Raw genomic sequence first — 22,114 nt, 5'->3', positions numbered from 1 at the left:
CCCCCTGTGACCTTATCACTTCTCACCACACCCACTTCCTAAAGATCCACCACCTCCCAATATCCCCAGACTGGGGACCAAGCTTCTGGCACATCCGCCTTTAGGGGCCATGTTCAAAACACAGCAGCCTTTCTGGCCTGCAGAAGCCAGAGAAACGTTGGAGTCACTGGGGCCAAAGGAAAGAGGAATGGTTGGGCTGGAGGTGCGGCTCAAGCAGTAGAGCACCTGCCTAGCAAGTTCAAGACCCTGAGTTCAAATCCCAGTAAAGGAAGAAAGAGACATATTAGCCTCAGCTCAGGTTCTCTGGCTCATTGCTTGAGGAAGAGGGGTCCTTTTGAGACAAGTGAGACACCAACCGACAAGAAAGAATTTGGAGGAGAGGGAGAACTATCAGCCCAAAGTACTCGTACCAAGCCTTTTTCCTCCTTTCTGAGGTTTAGCCGTATTTCACTGTCTCTCTCACTTTTCTTCAAAAACTGACTCATAGAATCAGCTGTCAGCACTTAGGAAGAACTGACTAAAAGCAAAGCTTCGTAAAATGTTGGAATTTGCATATTTTTCACCAATTTATTTTGCACTTGCATATTTTGGTTTCTACTAAAAAAGAATTGTGGGTCAGTGGAGTGGCTCTAGCAGTAAGCTTGCCTGTCTAGCAAGTGGGAGGCCCTGAGTTCAAACCCCAGTGCCACCAAAAAAAAAAAATAAATAAGAAGTGGAATTGTACATATATTGGGGGATTTAACAAAAAAGAAATGTTTGGTTTATTTTTTAAAAAAGAGTCTTCTAGTTGGGCATCGTGGCACATATCTGTAATTCCAACACTCAGGAGGCTGAGACAGGAGGATTGTGAGTTTGAGGCTGGCCTGGGCTTCATAGCAGAAGCCTATCTTTAATAAAAAAAATCATATAACAAAGATTCAAATGCCCAGATTTAATTTAATAGGAAATTCTTTTATTTTCAGGAAATGATTTATTTATCATTAAATTTCCTTGGACTGGTTACTTAAACTCTCTAGTCTCGGTTTCTTCCCTGGAAAACAGTAATATTGTCTCCTTCCTGGAGTTGCTGACATGAAAAAGACAGTCCTGGGCAAAGGTAGAGCTGTTGAAATGTCTGCAGACTGCCTGAATAACTCATCCCAAAACTTCTTGGGAAAAGATATAGGGAAGATCGAGGTTCAAAGTCAGCCCAGGCAAAAAGTTCTCAAGACCCCATCTTAAAAACAAACTGGATGTGGTTCCAAGTCTGTAATCTCAGCTACTGGGGAGGGAGCAATAGGAGGATCAAGGTGAGAGGTCACCCTCAGGCAAAAGATTGAGACCCTATCTGAAAAATAACTTAAGCAAAAAAGGGTTGAGGCTGTAGTTCAAGTGGTACAGTGCCCGCCTGGCAAGTGAAAGACCCTGAGATCAAATTCCAGTATTGCCAAGAAAAAAAAAGAAATCTATCGTTGAACTTGCAAATAAGGTTATGAAGGAGTCTTTGCTCCCACTTCCTTTGTGGGGAACAGGAAATGTTTCTCTCTCTTCTTTTGCCCTTCCCCCTTGTCTATACTATATCCTGTTATCCTAAAATAAATCCTTGCTAAAACTTAAAAAAATAATAATGCTATGAAATAAAGACTAATCTTGGTACCTTAGCATCTGGTCCCAAAATGAAAGGTCAACATGGTCTGTTTTCCATGCAAATAACAAAAAAAAAAAATTTTTTTTTACAGCACTGGGGTTTGAACTCAGGGTTTCCAGTCCGCTAAGCAGGTGCTCTACCACTTAAGCCATGCCCCCCAGCCCTTTTGCTCTGGTATTTTGGAGATAGAGCCCTGCTTTTTGCCTAGGCTGGCCTGGACCACGATCCTCTTAGTCTGTGCCTCCCATCGTAGCTGCGATGACAGGCACGGGCCACTATGCCCTGCATTTTTCCCTTGAGATGGGGTCTCAGCATTTTTACCTGGGGCTGGCCTGAAACCATGATCTTCCTGATCTCTGCTTCCCAGGTAGCTAGGATTTCAGGTGTGAGCCACCACACTGGGCTCCAGACCACTCTAGTTTTATAAGTGGGGAAAATGAAGAGTCTGTTAAGGTGAGGGACTCCCTATGCAGTAGCATCAGATGCAGTCTCTTATGTCAGATTGTCACTGAGGGTCAACAGTCACAGCTATTCGAAAGGATCCCTTTTGACTCATGGGTACATTTTCCCACATGTCTGTAAGCACTTGAGCAGGGCTGCTCTGAGTTACCCCTACTAAAATCTGAATGTTGATGTCCCCCCGCGCCCCCCCCCCCGCCAAATTCTTATGTTGGAACCTAATACTCAATTTAATCGTATTAAGAGGTGGGGAGGGGTGGGGTGAGAAGGGATCATGTCCTGAGGGCATGATCTAAGTGTCCTTAGAAAAGAGGTCGAAGGGATGTAGCACTTTGGCTGAGTGTGGCCACTCCTAAGATGCAGTTGGCTCTGCCTTCCCCACTGCAGTCACAGTCTGGTGCAGACAGCTGGCCGCCTCGGCCACCAGCCCAGATCTGTGCACGTTGAGCTCTGAATATGCAATCTGTACGTGCTCTGGGCTGCGTTAAGGAGGACATTAGCTTTGATGTCATTATATAGATATTATTATACGTTCCTGCAGGCTGTGGCCTTCTGGCAGAGCACGCTGTGTTCTGTGAGGAAATAGAGTTACAGCAATTACACTCTTATTTTTCAGCATATCGAAGCTGACAGCCCAGACACAGGTCTGTGGTCATTTCTTGATCATTTGCCTTCTCCTCCCCTACTCGCCTCTGTCATCAGCTGTTCTTCTCCTGCCCCCAACCAGGGCCAGGTGCCCCTCCCCCTTGGCGGGCTTAGAATGTACAGCAACTGTGTGAGCACTTTGCTCCAATTTCCTCATTCGAGCCTTACGATAGCCCTAGGAATTGGGTATAATATCATTCTCATTTTACACTGAGGCCTAGAGAGGCTAAGTGACTTGCCCAGGGTCACACAGCTATCAGTGGCAGAGCAGGGATTTGAGCTAAGACAGCCTGGCTTCATAACCGGTGACTTTAAGTTCAGACCTTGCAGCCTCCAGTTCAGGTGCTTTGTTGACATTGTTCTAGATACAGAACAAACTGTGGACATGGTGGAGAGCTGATTAGCACTGACCACCCATCCGCATAAAAAGAGGAAGCTTTAGGTCACTCAATGTGGGCAGAGCAGGGTAGGGGATGTAGCTCAGTGGTGGGGCCATGCCCAGTGTGTGTGAGGTCCTGGGTTCCATCCTCAGCACTGCAAAAATAAAGCCATAAAGTGGACAAAAGTTCCTTGTATAGCACCAACAGCTTTCATTATCTGCCATGTTTCTATTTTATACAGTTCTCAGGGACCTTTTTTCCACACTCCATATTTCAGTGACATTTTTAATACTGAAAAATTTTATTAGTTTCTTGCATAGAATCTTCAACAGACCTAATGGAGGCAGGAACCTACCTTCACATACTACACAGCCACTCCTCCAACCCTGTTTTGTATTGAATATTTCAAGATAGGGATCTGGTAAACTATTTGCCAGAGCTGGCTTTGAACCTTGATCCTTCTGATCTCTGCCTTCTGAGGAGCTAGGATTACAGGTGTGAGCCTCTGGCACCCAGCCAAATGCCACTTTTAGAGTAACTTCGAGAATGAAATGACTGTAAGCTTGAGCTCCTGTCACAGAGAAAGAAAAAACATGTTCAGTTAGGTACACTGTTCTAAAGGCACTTAAACAAATGAGCATTAATATTGCTGATTTTTCCTCTTTAGTGTGGCTTTGCATGTCATTCTGAATAACAATGTCAACTTTGACAGTTTGATAAAAATAGCAAAGTGTTGCCAAAAAAAGAAAATAGCTATAGTCTAATTTGGAGTGCATATATAGAGAGAAAATAATGGGCTTACATGTTTTAGGGAAAGCAATCTCTGACTCCATTATTATTTTTATTTCACCTGGAGCAAATTCTCACAGATGATGTGAAGGGAGCAATGCAATTCGTCTAAAAAATTTCTACCTGATACATAGGTTTGGGGCTGATGGAGTGGTTCAAGTGGTAGAGTGCCTGCTTAGCAAGCGTGAGGCCCTGAGTTCAACCCCCAGGACTACCCAAAAAAAAAAGAAAAAAGAAAAATACACAGGTTTTGTACCTCTGCAGGGGCTTTATGTTTTCCTTTGCATTTCGTGAATTTAGTTTATGAAATAAACTAAATTTTTTTAAAGAGGTGACTTAAATTTTTTTAAAGAGGTGAAAGCTGTCCTTGCCCCCAGGATGTCCTGAGGGTTGCAGTAACCTCCAGTTTGAGTGTCAGAAATTCCACTGAGAAGCCCTGCACAGAACCAGCCTGGGTTGGAACAGTGGGGCTATGGATGATGCCGACTCTGGGTATGGCCAGCAGTGAGCCTCCCCAGGAATGGCGATTGTCACTTGCTGGAATCTGTCATTTTGCGTCTCTGGGTGTGGGTCAGCCCAGGGTATGAGGGATGCACGGACAGATGTGTATCTCACCAGGGTGCCCCTTCCCATTTGGTTTGTTACGTCTTCGCTTTTGCCCACTGTGTGTGTGTGTGTGTGTGTGTGTGTGTGTGATTCTGTCTAAGCATGGGTGTGACAGTAGGGGTTCAGGGTATGTACAAGTGTGCATGGGTGAGCTGAGGCGTGTGGCTATATATCTGTGTGTACATGACCTCTGCTCTCCTGGCAGTTCTCAACACAGTTGTGGTTGACAACTGCTTTCTCATTGCTCCTTTTTGCTGTTCTCAGAGATAGGTAGCTTGATTTTGTCCCTGCAGGGCACGCCCCCTCTGGCTTTCCCTGGCCTCTCACTGAGCTGCTGTCCCCTCTTGCTCTGCCCCAGCCCGGCCACGCTGGAAGGGAACTGGAAGCTGTCCACTGGGAAGCAACAGTTCTTGAGCCGATAAAAGGACAGTGCCTAGAAACTCCTGAAGACGGCAAGTTACAGCCATCTCCTTCTGACCCAAGCCTTCCTCCCAAGCCCAGGTGACACAACTCACTGCGACAGTCATCCCCTCTAGCCTCCTGCCTCTGGGGGTGCTGAGTAAGAAGTAGCATTGCTCTCTGGGATGCTGCCAACCCTGCCTAGGTCTCCACGGATTTCAATGTCGCCCTGCAGAGCTGAGAGAACTGGGGACTGTGGGGCCATTGACCCTGTGACTATCTGAAGTCTGGGCTCTAGGGAGAGCAGACACATTCCTGGGGCAGAGGCCAAAGATGGCTCTGCAGCTTGTAGTGAGAGCAGCCCTTGGCACCGATGTCATGTTGCTCCTGCTACAATGGCTGCCTTCTGCAGCCTCCAGCTCCAGGCCTCAGTACCCCAGGCCAAGGTCTCTCCAGGGTGTGGCTACCTGTGGGGCTACGCTTTGGCCAAGAGGCAGAGTACCTCCAGATGGGGCTTTTCTTAGGATGAGGAGAATCAACAGAAAGTTCTATGACCTCGGTCAATTGCTTAAGCCCTCTAGCTTGGCCTGTTAACCTGTAAAATGGGAAGAGTGACAGGTGGCAAGAATTACAGGAGTCACTCTCCATGAAGTACTTAGAACAGCACCTCATATGTATGAGGCACTGGGTAACACAGACCAGCCCTCAGCCAATCCAGCCTGTTCTCTGGCTCTACTGGAGGGCAGAAGAGGGACATTTGTCTTTTGCTGGATCTGTGCTTCTGAGGAGGGGAGGGACAAGGCACTTTAGCCCTGGAAAGAACCTCACTGTCTTAACATTTCCTGGGCACATCCAGGATTCCAGGTGGACTCAGCCTGGCACTGCTCTCTGTCAAGGCCCACGAGGACACAAACCTACCCTTCCAGGACAACCCTGACTCTCTCTGTCGTCATCTCTGAAGGCTTTTCTTGAAGGTCAGCAGAACAGAGACCCATCTAGAATTTGGCTCTTGGTAAGGATAATAGTTTAAGCAAACCCTTTCTGAACAACAATTCAGATCAGGATTCCTCTCTCCTAGAGTAGTGTGACCTACGGGAAAGCCACTCTGCAAAGGAGAAAATGTCACAGGATAAGCCCATTCTGCCTGTCGCCTGCCTTGCCTGGAGGACCTAGCCTTGGGGCAAAAGCCTCTGAAGCTACCATAGGGTGCACTGGTATGCCTGCCGCGCCCCGCACTCCCCTGGGACCAGCGCACAATCTGAGCCCTGTTGGAGTGTCTGCACCCAGGAAAGGCGGCCTTGCTTCGTGCCAGGTTGCTTTTTCCTCAGCAAGTGGCTGTCAGAGGTGGGGTCTGTCTCCCCACCCCAGTCTGTCTAGGTCCCTAGGGGTGCAGGGCGCGGCGTGGGGCGCTGGCTGGGACAGTGCAACGGCCCGCACACGCGCCCGGGCTCCAGGTCTCAGGCAGCACAGGAAGGAGGCTGCGGAGACCTCCAGCAAGGGAGATCTGCAGAGATGTCGCCCCCGCTGCTCCCCCTGGGAAGGAGAAAAGGTCAGAGGGCTTTCCATGCAGGGGGAGGGGCGGCGGATGGGGAGAGAGGAAAGAGGAGGGGGCGAAAAGAGGGCGGGAGGAGGGAGAGGGAAGATGGAGGGAGGGAGGAGCAAAGGAGAGGCGGGGACAAAGGCCGCACCGGGTTGGCCTAGCTTGAGCTCTCAGTCGCCCACCCGATGATCCCGCGCACTGGGGCATCGGGATCCTGAGCCAGAGCAGCGGTCCCGGCCACCTGCGGGGCTGGGGTGAGGGTGGGACAGTAAAAGGGGGCGGAGCGCCTCGCTGCTGGAGGGGGTCCGGGCAGCCGCAGATCTCAATGCGGCGGAGACCGCGGGGTGCACGGTGCGGTCGGCTCCACCTGCCCCGCAGCGCGGCGGGCTGGCTCGGCAGCACCCCCTGCCGGCCGCCCGAGGGCCCGCGGCCGCGCCCTGCACCCCTCGCCTTTCCTTTCCCTCTCTTTCTATAGAATAGTGGAATGGATTCCCTGATTCCCTCCTGAAGCTGTGGTTGAGGCCGGCCGTCCCAGCTGCAATGGAGTATGACTGTTGCACGTTCCGTCTCTGTTTCTGGCTTGAACTTTGCGGGTGGAAAGGATGCATTCTCTCATTATTAATTTAGTCGACTGTCATTGTGGCTACGGGTGGCCTCAGACAAAAAGCTCAGCTTGAGAAATTGAGGTGAGAGAAAGGAAGTACTAGATGGGCCACAGATAAAACCTGCTGCCCAGTGCGTGCAGTGGGTGCTGGGGGCACAGTCCTCTCCACTGCTGGGGACCTGCACAGTGAGCACCACCTGCCTCCTATGCTATGTTGCCTGGCTCAATTCTCAGAATGACTCCATGCTCACTGTTAGCCTCCGTTTTACAAATCAGAAAACTACAATTCAAAGAGGCCGAGTAACTCAGTTATTCTGCCAGTCTAAAAGGACTGGGATTTGAACCCGGATCAACTTGAGTTCACATTGTGATCGTATCTACCACCCAAGTTCTCCTTGTACATAGTCCTCGGAATTCTTTCCTTTGGAGGAGTCCTTAACTCAGTTTTCTCCTTACCCTTTCGCCTGCCTCATCCCAACTCTGCCTGTTTCCCTCTCTACCTCACTTCTGGGTTATAAGGTGTTCTGTAAGAAGGATCTGGACATGGCACACTAAGGTGACAGTGACTGATAACAACTTGAGGTTTTCTACCCCCTCTCCCCCTCCAAGATTTGCTTTTCAAGTAGAATGTAACATTCAAGGTTGTGCTTTTGTGTGTGTGTGTGTGTGTGTGTGTGTGTGGTAGTGGCATCTGAACTTAGGGCTTTGCGCTTGCTAGGCAGGTGCTCCACCTGTTGGGCCACACCTCCACCCCTTTTTGCTCTGGTTATTTTGGAGATAGGGTCCATGCTGGCCTGGACCACTGTCCTCATATTTTAAGCTTCTTGCCATTGCTGGTACAACAGAAACCCACCACCATGTCCCAGCTATTGGTTGAGATGGGGTTTTACGAACTCCCTGCCTGGACTGACCTCAAGCCTCGATCCTCCCAATCTCAGCCTCCCAAGCAGCTAGGATTATAGGTGTGAGCCATGAGTGCCCAGCAGGATGGACTTTTTAAGATAATTGATTTAAGTGACAGCCAGGGACATGGAGTAACATTGTGGGCACAGCAAGCCCTGCAGGTGCCCTCCTCCCCACCAGCACATAGGCAAAGCCCATTCCATCTTCAGGAAAGAAGAGTGACAGACCCTTAGTTGAGAATCTACAGGTGGCAACTTGCCCAAGGAGATGCTGGTGAGTACCTGAGTTGGGTTCAAACCCATTCATTCAGTCATTGGTTAAGCATATTTTTTAGTCTTTAAATATTGTTTTGCTGTGTGTTTCGATATGGAGATGAAATATAATCCTTTTTCTCTCCCTCGATGCTGTGCTCCCAAGGGGGAAAACAGGAATGTAAACAAGTCATTGCAGTAAGGCATGGGATGGTGGACTTTGCGGAGGGTCTCATGGGTGGGCCTATAAACTCTGACCACAAAGCGAGTCCCACCCAAAGGCAAGAGGTAATAAGGAAAAAACCATGAAAAGACCTATGGACTCACTATCCCTGCTCTGCCCCCCCCCCCCGCCCCCACCAAGCACTGTGCCTGGGGGAAAGAGCTACAGTGGTTTCAGATAGGACCCCTTCAAATGTCCCTTGGCCCCCCTGCTGTGGGCCTTCTTCCTTCCTTGCGACATTCTAAAGCTCATTACAAAAACATTATAAAATGTCTTGCCTTTCTTGGTAAAATTGGGTAGCCTAAATGCACAGGATCCATCATTTATCTTTGCTTTTCCAGCTCAAGAAAGGATGATTTTAAAGTATGCTTGACTTAAAGAATGAAGATTTTTAAAAAATAATACATATGGGAGCTTAAGGTAAAACTGGAGAAGAGTCTTTTCAAGGTGTCTTTTTCTCTGGGTTTCTATTTAGGAGGTTTTAAGAGCAGAATTAAAGTGTGAGGAAGAGGGAAATTTCTCTGATGCAGCATTTACATAAGAAACACATTCAGAAAAAGAGGCTGTGATGCTGAAATTGTCCTTATTATACTGCACTAAAAATTTCCCTTGGGATGGGGGAGGTATAAATTAGTTGGAGAGAGGAGGAGATAAAAATCTCCTTCCCTACTTCAAAATGTGAATCTCTCCCCAAAATAAACATTCCACCTTAGGAAACTGCTCAGGAGCAGACAAAGCCCTCCTTGTGTAAGGGCTCCACCTTCTCCAGCCTTCATTACAATTCACTGGCTACTCCTGCCCCCACTTGACAAGTCCCAACCTTGAACTTGAGGCTAAGACATGAACCTCAGCACAGTTCACAAGGAGGTCCTTGTTTTTAGCAGTGTGTGCATATTGCTGTAGAAATGTGTCCATGGTATAGTTAATTGACTTGAGGAATCAAAGCTAGTGAGTAGCACAAAATGTCATGCACTTTGCAAGCCCCTACCATGTATGGGTATATCTGCATGTATCTTTTTCTGACACCAATCAAACATTTATATATTAAACTGCACAGAACTTCACATACCGGGTCGGTGCTATTAACACATCCTGCTGCATAACAACCTGTCCCAGAGCTGGAGTTTATGTATTATGATATCGTGGATCAGGAGTTAGGGGCAGGGCTCAGCTGGTTGATTCTTCTGCTCTCGGGTTGCATTGTCCGTGGTCACTCAGTCGTATTCAGCCAGGGAAGGGGCTGGTCTGAGGATCCAAATCAATTTTACTCATATCCCAGGTACCTTGGCAGGCAAGGCTGGAATCCATGGACATCCTCCCTCCATGTTGACCCAGGGCCTTCCCATATAGTCTCTCTGGCAAGTTGAAGGTCAGACTTCTTAACTGATGGTTTAGAGATGGATGACCAAGTGGTTCAGGACACATAAAGCTCACACTTTCAGTCCCCATTAAAAGTTTTTCCCTGGAATCCCAACATCCTCAATGTCTTCCTCATCCTTTCTTTTCAATGATAGAATTGCCATGCAGGTGGATTTTGATGTGGTTAGATCATTTGTGTCGTGCACTGGTTCTCAAAGTGTGGTCCAGTTCTAAGCAGTATGGGTATCACCTGAGAACCTGTTACAAGTGCACATTGTAGGAGCTCTGTTGTGAGACCAATAAGCTGTGTTCTGTTAACCTTCCAGGTGGTTCTGATGCACATTAGAGTTTGAGAATAACTGCTCCAGGACATTAAAATCAGTTACAAACAAATAAATCAGGAATTAGATCCTACCCCAGACAATCTATTAGTCATTCTGCCTCAGGTATTTTTAAAGGCATCCATGGAGCTTGTAATATACAGTCTGTTTTGAGAACAGCTGGGCTAGAACACAAAGCTAATCCCACTTAGGTAGGCAGAGCATCTCAGCAAACTACCATAGGCTGCTTGTGGAATCTGGATAGACAATCAGAACAACAGGTGCCCTGGGGCTCTTGGGTAACTGGGTGGATGGTATAGATGTCCTCACTCTTTATCCTGACATACATGCCCAGCACCGTGGGACCTAGGTTTGTATCACAGTCACCCTCATGCACATCCTAGGTTGCAGACTTGATAGTCCAAATCTCTGCTACTCACAGTACTGGCGTCAACAGGAAGCTAATTACCCTTGAAAAATCCCAGAGTACCTCCAGGCCTACTGAGTCAGAACTAGCCTTTTAACAAGATCACCCAGGTGATTGAAGGCACAACAGTTTGGGAAGCTCTGTTCTTGAGCGAGTCTGGTTCTTCCAGGCCTCCTCTGGACTGTTGACTGCATTCCCAGTTTCCCCAGCTGAGCAGAGGCCCCCAGGCACAGCAGCTATAAAGACTTAGCTGAGACACAGCACTGAGTTGTTTATAACACACAAACTCTCCCAATCTTTCTAATATTTATGCTATGCATTTAAATAACAGCAGCTAAACAACAAAGTACAAATTTGTTTCTGCTTTTTAGTCTTTTGAAGATTACAAAGAACTATGACTTGCTCTATTAAAAAATGTTGAACGATCCAGCTCAAGCACAGGAAAGGGAAATAAACTAATTGCTTAACTATCTGGAGAATCTACCACTTTAAATTTTGATACCACGTGCCCACTATTGAGCAGCCCTATGCCATGCTCATAGCTTTTGGCCCAATTCCAGCTAGCATGAAGCTGCTATTTTGAATTCAGGTGTTGATTACCTCCTTCACACTGTTCTGCTGCTGCTGGACCTAAATGTCCCCTGTTGAGCTCTTGCCTATGGGGAGTTTTCTTCCACTTGACCATCTGGAGAGTTAATGGTCCATTCTATAAGATTTTACCTAGTGGGTTTGGAACTCACCTTTTTTTTGGTGGGGCTTGCTTTAAACTAACTAAACTCCTTGTGCCAGTTACACCATTGATGGTCAAGCATGTAAAATAAGGAAAGTCTTCCTAATCCTTTTGTTATTGGACTACGGTCGGGTTGCTCACTGGTTGAAAGCTAATATCTAGTGGTGAGACCTTCTTGGAAGGAATCAGGTTTATTCAAAAGCCAGACAGTTGGAAAGTGGAGGGGCCTATTGTCTCCAGAGCCTCATCTTGGGGGGCTCAGAGGTGCTCTTATGGGGGGAACAGAGAGACGACAATGGACAGGAATGCTGTATGCTGTGTGGGTTCTTCCTCATCCAAGGTGTGGGTATTTTTTTTTTTTTCCATCTTTAGCCAGAACATCACAATGTACCTCAACCTCCTGTGGCTAGTTCCTGTATTTTCTTAAAACAGACAAATTACTTTCCTGCAAGTGAAAGTCATAGCAAATTTTGTGCCTTAATTGATGCATAAAACCAAAGACTAAAGAGGGCCATTTCATATCTCACCAGAGGTGAGGCCCATGTTCTGAAATCCGAAGGAAGATTGTTTAACAGTTAACTTAACTCACCTACTAGAATGCTGGGTGAAAGGAGGGAGTCCATTACTTACAAAAGGGTTAGGGAGGGGAAGCGATCTTGCAGAATGACACAGGGAGGGGGAAACCAAATTAACTGGGCTAAGGACAGCTCCCAAAGGAGCAGCCCTGTCACACTTCTCACGTGCAAGTCCTCAATCTGTCCAGTTCCATCTGCTCTTTCAGCAGGGACAGGCTGCCACCCGTCTCCTTTTACCAGTCCCACCATCTATTGGTTATTCCTAAAACTGAAGTGCAATCTTCCCTCCCTGCAGACAAAACATGCACCTGAAGAGACCACATGAGGCCCCTAGATATTGCAGGCATGTGCTCAGTGCCTCGTGGCCAGGTGCCAAGCGAGACAATTCCTCATAGAAATTCTTGCCATTTTCACAGGATGCTGTGTTTTTCTATTTTTAACAAAAAGGAACAGCATTGTCTGGGAATGAAATAGTTTGGCTTTCATGAAGTAGAAAAGACATCAGCGCCGACAGGAAAGTGGTGTGTCTTGATAGAATAGTCAGTTTCATTGGCAAGGTACAGCAGGTTATGCTGGGACTAGACACAGCCATCAAAATCCTCCTCCTCCAGCGGGCCAGGTTGTTTTAATTGAGTATATTGTTTTGTGGGAGGAAAGAAGAGGGTGAACCAGGCCAGGGAGAACTCTTTTGTGTGCATACATATGTGGCCATCTTTGAGAAAACAAAGGTACAAAAATGAATGGTTATAGTCAGTTAGGGCTAGACAGCATTGCACAAAGAATTTGCCAGTTTCTTTAAATACTAAGGACCCAGGACTTAGAGAGTCTGAGTGGAGATGGAAATGCTTTGAGAGCTGGCTGACCAGGTGTCTTAGTATGACACTCAGGTGCTCTACCACTTAAGCTACTCCCCCAGTTCATTTTTGGGTTGGGTGTTTTCAAGATAGGGTCTCACAAACTACTTACCTGGGCTGGTCTTGAACCGAGATCCTCCTGATCTCTGCCATTTAAGTAGCTAGGATTATTGGTATGAGCCACAGGTGCCCAGCTCAGCAAAATTATTTTTGAATAACTAATCTGGGTTCAAATTTTCTGCCCTGATGCTGCATACATTCCAGTCGGGGGACTCCCAGCAGAGTCAGAGAAAGTGGAAAGGCAAGGTTGTGCTTGTTGTGCCCAGGAAGTAGCCTGGAAGACTTGTTAAACCTCAGATGGGCAGACTTGAGTTCCTGATTGACACGATCTCAGGTGATGCGATAACAAGTCTTCCTGGCCACCGAGAAATGGCTGTATGTGTGTGTGAAGTCAGAGTGGGAGCCCTGTAAATCTCTTGCTTGCCTTGGTAAGGATTTGGACTTTTGCTGTGGGTGAGATTTTGAGCTGTCTAGTGAGATAATATGATTTGCATTTTCGTGCAAACTCTGGCTGGCTGTGTTGAAAACAGACGACGGTGAGTCAGGGAAGAAGCAGGGAGACAGGTTAACATGCTTAAATAATGACGGAGGCAGGAAATGAGATTGAGAATGGACTGAGCCACAGGTGGTGAGTGGAAGGAGAAGCTGTGGGAAGGGGCAAGTAATGGATACATTTCAAAAGTAGATTCAGAGGGTTTTATTAGTTTTTAAAATGTAATTAATTTATTTATTTGGTGATACTGGGGTTTGAACTCAGGGCCTCTACCACTTGAGTCACTCTGCTAGCCCTGTTTTTGTGTTGGATATTTCCAAGATAGGATCTAATGAACTATTTGCTTGTGCTGGCTTTAAACTGTGATCCTCCTGATTTCTGTCTCCTCAGTAGCTAGGATTACAGGAGTGAGCCATCAGTGCTCAGTCTTGTTTTATTTTTGGTTGTGCTGGAGATTGAACCCAGGGCCTTGTGCATTCTAAGCCAGCACTCTAAATCTGAGCTTCATCTCCAGCCCAGATCCAGAGGGTTTTGCTCATGGTTTGGATGTGGTGAGTGAGAGAGAAAAAGAGTCAACGACAACTCCATGCTCATTGAGCCAAGGAACTGGAAAAAAAGGTTCCATTGCTATGCATAGGAAGGAAAACTTTGTGTGTGTGTGTGTGTGTGTGTGTTGTGTGTGTTGCTAGGGAGGAATCCTCCTTGTAGCTGGAGGTGAGTTAGTGGCAGAGGATCTGTACATCTCAAATTCAGTGGCAAAAGATACTAATTTGGGAGTTACAGAATGAATTCTACAAGCTAAAAGTATCTAAGGAAAGAGTGTATGTGTACAGATGTGTTCTTTCGTGCACTCCAGCTGTAAGGGAACAAATGACAGTGGTGACTCTATTTTGGATGAGGGAGACATTTTAGAAGCAGACACCACCTGAAGGGGCTTGAGAAACAACAGGCTTCTCAGAGAAATAAAAGCCTCTTACCAAAATAACAGAAAACAGATGCAAGATGTGGGTGGTGGGCCCTAAAGCCAGGACGAGCTAACTAGACCTTCTCGGAATGTTCTGTTCCATAAGGATATGGTCAGGCAGGTAGCTGGGTTCAGCAGAAAGTTGACTAGGTGTCAACCAATGTAGTGAGTGTCAAGACAGAACAGTTGTACCTAAGCCAAGCAGAGCCCAGTATCACTCCTTAGACTTCCACCATTTTATGGCTTATCTTTTCTCAAAGCACCTCTAGAGCAGGAGTTCTGCCATCTTTTCAATAAACCTTGTGTTCGCTTTACTCTTAACTCCTAGTCTAGTGTCTTCAATCATCTATTTTGCCCTGATATGAGCTTGGGATCAGTGATCCAGTATACAGTCTTTAGAGGAAGCCGGGAGAAGAAGACTGAGAAACATGGTGGTGGGAGGAGAATCCAGAGAGCAAAGGCTAGGCAAAGAGAGGCACCACGATCTGTGCCAGATGCTGCTGCTGGTTGAGGAAGATGTGTACTGAGGTCGACTGCTGAATTTGGAGCCAGGACACCATTGCTCGCTGTTATGGTTGGGGTGTTTATTCCTCAGAACCCATTTAGTCTCAAAGTCCTAAGTAATTGGTATTTGGGGTGGGACATTTGGGAGGTCATCAGGTCATGATGGATCTGCCTTCATGAATGGATCAATTCATTCATGGATTAATGGGTCAATGGAATGTGTTACTTATCACAAGAGTGGGTCTGTTATAGAAAGCCAATTTGGTCAAATCTCGTGACCCCTCACTATATATAGGGGACCCTGTGCCACCTCAGAGTGCTACATAGAACCCTAGCAGATGCAGCTCCTTCACCTGGACTTTGCAGCCTCCAGAACTGGGAAATATACACTTTTTCTTTATAAATGATCCAGTCTCAGGCGTTTTGTTACAGAAATAGAAAATGGGCTAAGACACTAATCTCAATGAGAACAGTGTCAATGGAAAAGGGGGAACAAAGGTCTGAGCAGGCTGGGTTCAAGAGCAAACAAAAAGAGGTGAGGAAGGTGAACACAGAGATCTAAAAAGTCTTGTTGGGAAGGAGAGCAGAGAATGGAGGTCATGGTTGGCAGGGATTGGGGCCAAGGGAGGTGTGTACTTGTTCTGTTGCTCTTGTTTTTGTTTTTGTTTTATTTTAGGATAGAAAATACCAGAGTATGTTTGCTGATGGAAATAACCCACAGACAGGAACATTTTTTAGGAGAGATGCCCTTGGACAGGTAAAGGAGATAGGTCCAGTGACAAATGGTGAGAATGGCAGAAATCGAAGCGTACAAGTACACTTGAGCTGTGACAGTATAGGCATGTTTTCTGATTGTGTTTCTTTGTTTTTAGTGAAATGGACACAAGGTTCTTTGTTGAGATCAAGGAACAAGTGGAGGAAGCTGTTAGACATTTGAGGAGAAAGAGGTTACATGAATGATGGTTGTCTTGGACAGTAGGAGAGTCAATGACCCAGAGTCATGGTTCCCAAGTGTGATCCTAGGACATACAGAATTGTCATCACCTGAGAACATGTCAGAATGCAAAGCTCCAGGCCACATCATAGACCTTATGAATCAGGAAGTCAAGTCCACCAATGTGATCTTTAACAAGTCTTCCAGGTCACTCTGCTATGCAGCTGAGTTTGAAAATCGCGACTCTAGGAAGATACGGTATGGCAAAATCTAAATGCAAGACAGAACTAAGAACATTCCTGAGGCCATTGACCGTGAATTTAGAGAGAACCCAATCAGCACCCTCATCCAAACCAACCCTGCTCCTTCATTTCCCCTTTCAGTGATTCTGAATGAACATAGGATCATTGTAGCTAATGTGGCTGGGGACAAGTCTGCAGAGAAGGGCTTCTCATGAAGACTTCCTCAGTCCTGAACATGAACTCAAGGGCCTGGGGATGATGGTGCACACAAGTAATCCTAGCACTGGGGAGGCCAAGGCAGGGGCTAGCTCCCTGCTAAGGCAGGCTTGAGAGCCATGGTGGCACCATCTTATTGTGGAGGAAGACAGCCTGAAGACAAGGCTGAGCGGTAAGGAGGGCAGAGAGGAAGGATGGAAAAAACTGGCATTGTTGATGTTGCTATTGAGCCGCTGGAGTTCCCTGGCTCTGACCTTTTACAGTCCTCCATCTTCATCTGTAAAATAGTGATTAATAATGGCACCTCCTTAAGATCATGGCATCTGTTTCCCTAGTTATTAATTTCCAAAGCCCTCTCAGGTGCCACTGTGCATGCACCATGAGAGAAAGAGTGTCCTTGGGTCTGTAGATCCTTGAAGTTTACCTTGACCAGGTCACCCTTAGCTGAGGATCCTCTAGTTCTGCACCAAATAGGCAACACTTAGGCTGCTGGCATGTGGAACATTAGTTTGTCATTTCACTACTTTATTGATACCCTTGGTGGTTGGTGATGTCCATCACTGGCTCTGCCTCTGTCCCCCGTGGGAAGCCTTACTAGAGGTGGCATCAGGAGAGGTTGGTGAAGTTACCCAGGGAAGGAGACAGGAGTCCACATGACAGAAAGTGGAAGGATGGAGGGACCAGATTGCAGGCAGTGTCTGCAATAAGTGAGTAACAGGAAAACAATAAAACAATCCACTAAAGGAACAGAGGACACAGCCACCCACAGAGGGCAGGTGACCCATGGACTGTTGGAGATGCAACCCAAAGGACTTCAGCCTAATGTGGTTGGGTGTACCTTCACCTGTTTGCAAAGTGCCAGTTGGAACAGGTTGGCTCAGGGTGGTGCCTGGATATGAGTGCCACCCATATCCAGCCACCAATATGCATTGGAGATGCCTTGGTGGGCCAGCCACCTCAGCCACAGAATTAGGCCCTCTGTAGACTTTTGTCGGGGGCAACATTGCCTTATATTGGGAACTCTTTACACAAGGCAGGGGACAGGGTCTTAGGATGGGTTTTGCTTCTCCGGGAACACTGGGCTAGTGTTTAGCTTCTGTGCTCTCCCTGGCACTGGGTCTCCTGAGGACAGAGGCTATGCTTCGCCCTCAGTGGACCCCTAGGGTGAGCCGGGTCTGGCATAAGCTTATTCTTAGTGAAAGGTGAACTGAAGGTGGAGAAGAGGGGTGGGAAGGTTTGTCCTACAAGGGGCCCAAGAGTAAATATCTTAGGCTTGATGGGATCAGACATCCTCTTTCCTAGCTGTTCCAACTGTGGAAGCAGCCATGGACAATACAGAAGTAAGGAATGGGGCTAGGTTCTGATGAAGCTGTGTATTGGGGACAGTGACACTTTATGTCACATAATTTTCATTGTCATGGAATATTCTTTTGATTTTTCAACCATTTAAAATGTGAAAACCATTCTTAGCTGGTGAGCTTGTACAAAAGCAAATAGCAGGCCAGGTTTGGTCAACATACTGTCGCTCACTGACCCCTGGCCTAAATCATCAGAGCAGGCCAACTTCCTGTGTCCTGTGGTGGGTAAACATGGGCCTTTCTCTTGAGCACTTCCTGGTCTCTTAATAATAACCATTGGGGCTATTATTGATCACCCCAACTCTTTCCTGTAACGTGGGCAAGCACACGTGCATGCACACACAGAGCTATCCAACGTAGGGCCATTGTTTTGGACACCAAAGTGTGAGGTAGGCAGTCTCCAGGTTGCCATGGTAACTGCAAAATGCACTTTTCAGGATGCTGCTGCTTAACAGAGGAGATGTGCAGGTTCTTAGCAAGTTGAGGCTGAGTTTTCTTCCTACCTCCTTCACCCACCCAGTATATGTTACTCCAGGGCTATAAACTAGTGTGAAGTTCCAAGGACAGATAGCAGGTGACAAAAGAAAGCATTTCAAACCTTAGCAATGCTTCCTCTTGAACATCATTCTTCACAGTTTAGTTCATTTGTCCCTTACAGCCCCAAAGGTGTAACACAGCTCACTGAGGAACATGTAATTGAGGAAGCTTTGGGGGTTTACTTCCTGTCATATTGCCTGTAAGTGGCAGAGCCAAGATCAAGTCCAGGTATTTTTATCCAAAATTTATTGTTCATTTCTTCAGTAAGCCAGTTTAGAATGCACCAAATGTTAGGTACTGTAAAGTATGGTGAATAAGATATGGTTCCTGCTTTTGACGTGCCACCATCTTGCATTGTGATTCCCAAGGTTGCCTTGGTGTTGACTCCCTGGGAAGTCTCCTTAATGAACAATCTCAGGCCCAGGTCTGATAAATAAGTCTGGATCTCCATTGGAGCAAACACTTACAGAGCAAAGACCTTGGACCAAGCCCCCTCACCTCCGACAGCTCTGATCCTGGGCAAAGACTGATCCCAGGCCACAGAGGAGGTGCCTTTGGTCCAGGTTGGGGTGCAATCCTCTACTAGGATTTAGTGTTAGGGGCTTTTGGGGAACTCCAGGAGTCTCCCAACCCCTTATGCACTCAGGAACTTCTCATTCCAAAGGTGGACTTCACGATGACCAAGGTCTCTCACACCCAGCTGAAACACGAAGCGCAGCCCAGGAAAGAGAGAAAAGATGGAGGTTTGAGGCAAGAATCCCTAGGTTTATGGACCCTGGGCACATCACCTAACCTCTTGGGTTCCCATATCTTCATGCCAGGGGACATTGAGATGGCAATAGTCACGACCTGTATAACCTCCCCACCCTATGCAAAAATTCTGAAAGAAAGGGCATGGGAACCTGTTCATGTCACGTTAGGAGTTCTGCAGCCCTCGGCCAGTCATGGGACATCTTGCAGTGCTGAAGGTCAAGTACAGCAGATTTCATCCCTGGATGAAGGCCTCACCTTCAGAAAATGTGTCCGAAGTGCTATATGTCCTTCTTCCAAGAGAAGTCTGGCCCGTTTTCTTCCTGCAGGCTGTGCTTGAGGTGGACTCACTCTGTGGAGAGGGTCAATATGAAATTCACGTTCAATTATTTAAAATGTCCTGGGCTTCTTTTCCCATTGCATTTGGCTAGTGAGCGATATTGGCCATACAGTTTCAAGCTTGACACCTGCTTTTTTTGTGTTTTCCAGGTAAACCCTGGCTGTCAATCCTTCAGAGTTTTTGTTTTCCTGACCCTCAGGTGAGTTCGCTCAGGTGTGACAAGTTGCATTCCACTATCCGGGAGGGCAGTGGGTCTACCCACTTCCTTCTACTCTCTCTTCTCTCCTCTCTCTCTTTCCCTCTCTCTCTTCCTTTCTCTTTCCAGGTCTTCCTCTGCCCTCTCCACTCCTCAGAGTATGGTGGCATTGACTTTTTATCTAGGTAGGGGCTCTGCCTCATTTCCCCAGTTTCTTACTCAGTTCAATGTGGTTTTTATTGAATGTTTGGATTTTAGTAGCTGATACCTCCAAGTGGGCTTGGAATTATTTATTTGCTCCTGATGAGTCTAACCTGATGGAAAGTATGCAATCCTTCCCTGCTGGGGGATTTACAACCTGGCGGCTCTCGGTGCACAAAGCCTTCCCATTAAAAAGCTCTCTCCTCTGCCAATATTTATTGCTAGAGTCACTGTTTGCCCAGAAGCTACTGCCTGCTGCATCTTCTGGGAAATGAAATTTATGTCTCCTGGCACTGATGGGGGTGACATCACCGAAGCTCTGTTTACTTCACCCTGTGGCACAGCCTGGAGCCCTGAGGATGGCAAAGGTGGAGGAGGAGGAGGAGGAAGGGAATAGGTTTACATAAACAGATGCTGTGGTCTTCTTCTTTCTCTGCCTGCATCACCCCATCTAACACTCATATCAACAGTTCCATCCTACATTCATGGAATCTTTGAAAACGGACACCCTCAAAAGTAGTACTGAGGGGCTGAGATCAGTAAGGGTGGAAAGATGGCCAGGAAGATGGCGGTTCCTTCCCTCTGTAGTGAGTTACCCTCTGTTGAACCGTGGGACATGTGTGCGAGCTTCTGTTGATAGGTGAGCTAGTAAGGTCAGAGATTCAGAGTTCTGCTAGGACAGAGCAGAACTGGGGCTGAAATCCAGCTTCCTCCCTTTTTTCTTCTCCCCCCCTGTCCCTCATCTTCTGCTCCAGCCCCCTTTCCCCCATCTGCCTTACATGGCTCTAACATCACAAGGTGTGCAGGGCCGCCCTGGCACAGGTTGCTGGATGCATTTGGCCTCCACCAGCTTTCTTTATTTTCCCTATGTTGTCAGCTTTCGCTCCAAGGGACTGTTAGCGTTGTCTTTAGTTCCTCACTCACATTCATTCCTCGCCCTACTGCCTTCTCCTCTCCTTCAATCCTCCCCACTTCATCTGGATTAATCAACGGTGACCCAATGGCCCAGCTCAATGAAGAGCTAGTGACTCACGCCTATAATCCTAGCTACCCAGACGACAGAGATCAGGAGGATCACAGTTCAAAGCCAACCCCATCTTGAAAACAGCCAATACAAAACAGGGCTGGAGGAGGGGCTCAAGTGGTAGAGCGCCTACCTAGCAGGTGCAAGGCCCTGAGTTCAAACCCAGTGCTGCCAAAAAAAGAAAAGAAAAGAAAATGGTCCCAGGGCCGACTATGAACATGCTACCTCTGCTGTCACCCAGGCCCTGAACTCAGAGGGACCCATGAATGGTTTGACGGCCCCTGCTGCTGTTGTGAAATTCTTAGTAATTTTTGAACAAGGGTATTCTGCGTTCTCAATCTGCATTGGGTCTCACAAATTTGCAGCCAATTCTCAGTCATTTTATTTAAAATATAACTTCTAGAACAGACTCCATTCACAGTCTACACAACACGCAGTCCTCCTCCTTCCCTCCAACAGAATCTCAGCCCTAGCAGACCCCTTATCTCAGGGGAGATGTTTGAGAAGTAGGACTCCAAAACTGCTAAACCCAACTGACCTGCTCCTTACCCTTTTGCCCCTTCATACTTTTTCTGCTGTGGATGTGGGCACACTTCCTGGAGGTGCAGCAACCCTTTTGTGATACAAGGAGATACTCCAACACACTGGGAAAGGAAAAGAGAAAGCGTGAAGGAAGTGGGTCTGTGATGGCAGTGTTAAATACTGCCCCAGCCTTAGCCTGTTTTTCTCTGAACTTCCTTCTCACACATCTAAGAGCAACATTGAAACTTCTTGTTTAATCATAGCTATGGTGTTTCTCTTATTTTTACATACAGTTAAATGTTTTGTAACATCTCTGATTTCTCTGCAATGTTTACTGTGATGTCCCTTTGCTCCATTTTAAGGTACTCTTTCCTTGGCATTGGGAGCCTTCTCGGATTCCGTCTGTGCTCAGTCCTCCATCGGACCTCCGGCAGGCTTCTGGTGTGTTCTTTCATGATCACTGGGTGTTCACTGAGCGCTCCTGTGTGCTGGGCTTTATTCTAAGTGAGGCTGATGGAGCCTAGAGGACAGCCCTCCCACAGGTGACCCTGACTGACCCAAGGTCAGCAGGCCCTCCTTGGGAAGGAAGAGAAGAGACCGAACCAAATATCAGTCATGACATCATCTTACTGAGCTTGCAGCTGAGCTATGGAGACAAGGACCAGAGAGGGTGTCCTTTCCCCCTCCCCATCTCCAGCTCTCCAGTGTGTACACTCAGGTTATCCAGGATTCTGCAGCAGGCAGTTCCCCTTACAGAATCCTGCCTTACGTGGGACTTCTGGGAATTCCCATAAAAGGTGCTCAAAAACCCCATGAGGTGTCACAAGTACTGGCTGGCGCTCCTCACTTGAGGACTGTGACAGGGAAACTGAGTCACAGGGACTGAATTTGCCATAGTATTGTTACAAAAATGCTTTGGGCGAAAGTCATGTAAAATAAGGGAGTTTAAAATAAAATGACAAGGGTTGGGGATGCAGCTCAGTGGTTAAGTGTTTGCCTAGCATGCAGGAGGCCCTGGGTTCGATCTCCAGCATGGCAAAACAAAGCAATAATAAATAAAACAAAATGTCAATGCATTAATC

General features: G+C 47.1%; 1 long non-coding RNA gene across 2 annotated transcripts; it reads left to right on the top strand.

Annotated features, from left to right (window-relative positions):
- The first annotated feature begins 6,597 nt into the window (after positions 1-6,597).
- On the top strand, positions 6,598-22,008 carry LOC141414913 (uncharacterized). 2 transcript variants are annotated; one of them, XR_012439899.1, is made up of 4 exons: positions 6,598-7,131; positions 8,162-8,225; positions 19,239-19,288; positions 21,395-22,008. It is a non-coding gene; the product is annotated as an uncharacterized lncRNA (long non-coding RNA). The 2 variants fall into 2 exon arrangements; XR_012439898.1 differs by having other exon boundaries at positions 6,598-8,225.
- The last annotated feature ends 106 nt before the right edge of the window (positions 22,009-22,114 follow it).

The sequence above is a fragment of the Castor canadensis genome, chromosome 12 (assembly GCF_047511655.1).
Source record: "Castor canadensis chromosome 12, mCasCan1.hap1v2, whole genome shotgun sequence".
NCBI lineage: Eukaryota > Metazoa > Chordata > Mammalia > Rodentia > Castoridae > Castor > Castor canadensis.
This window is presented reverse-complemented; position numbering and strand designations above follow the sequence as displayed.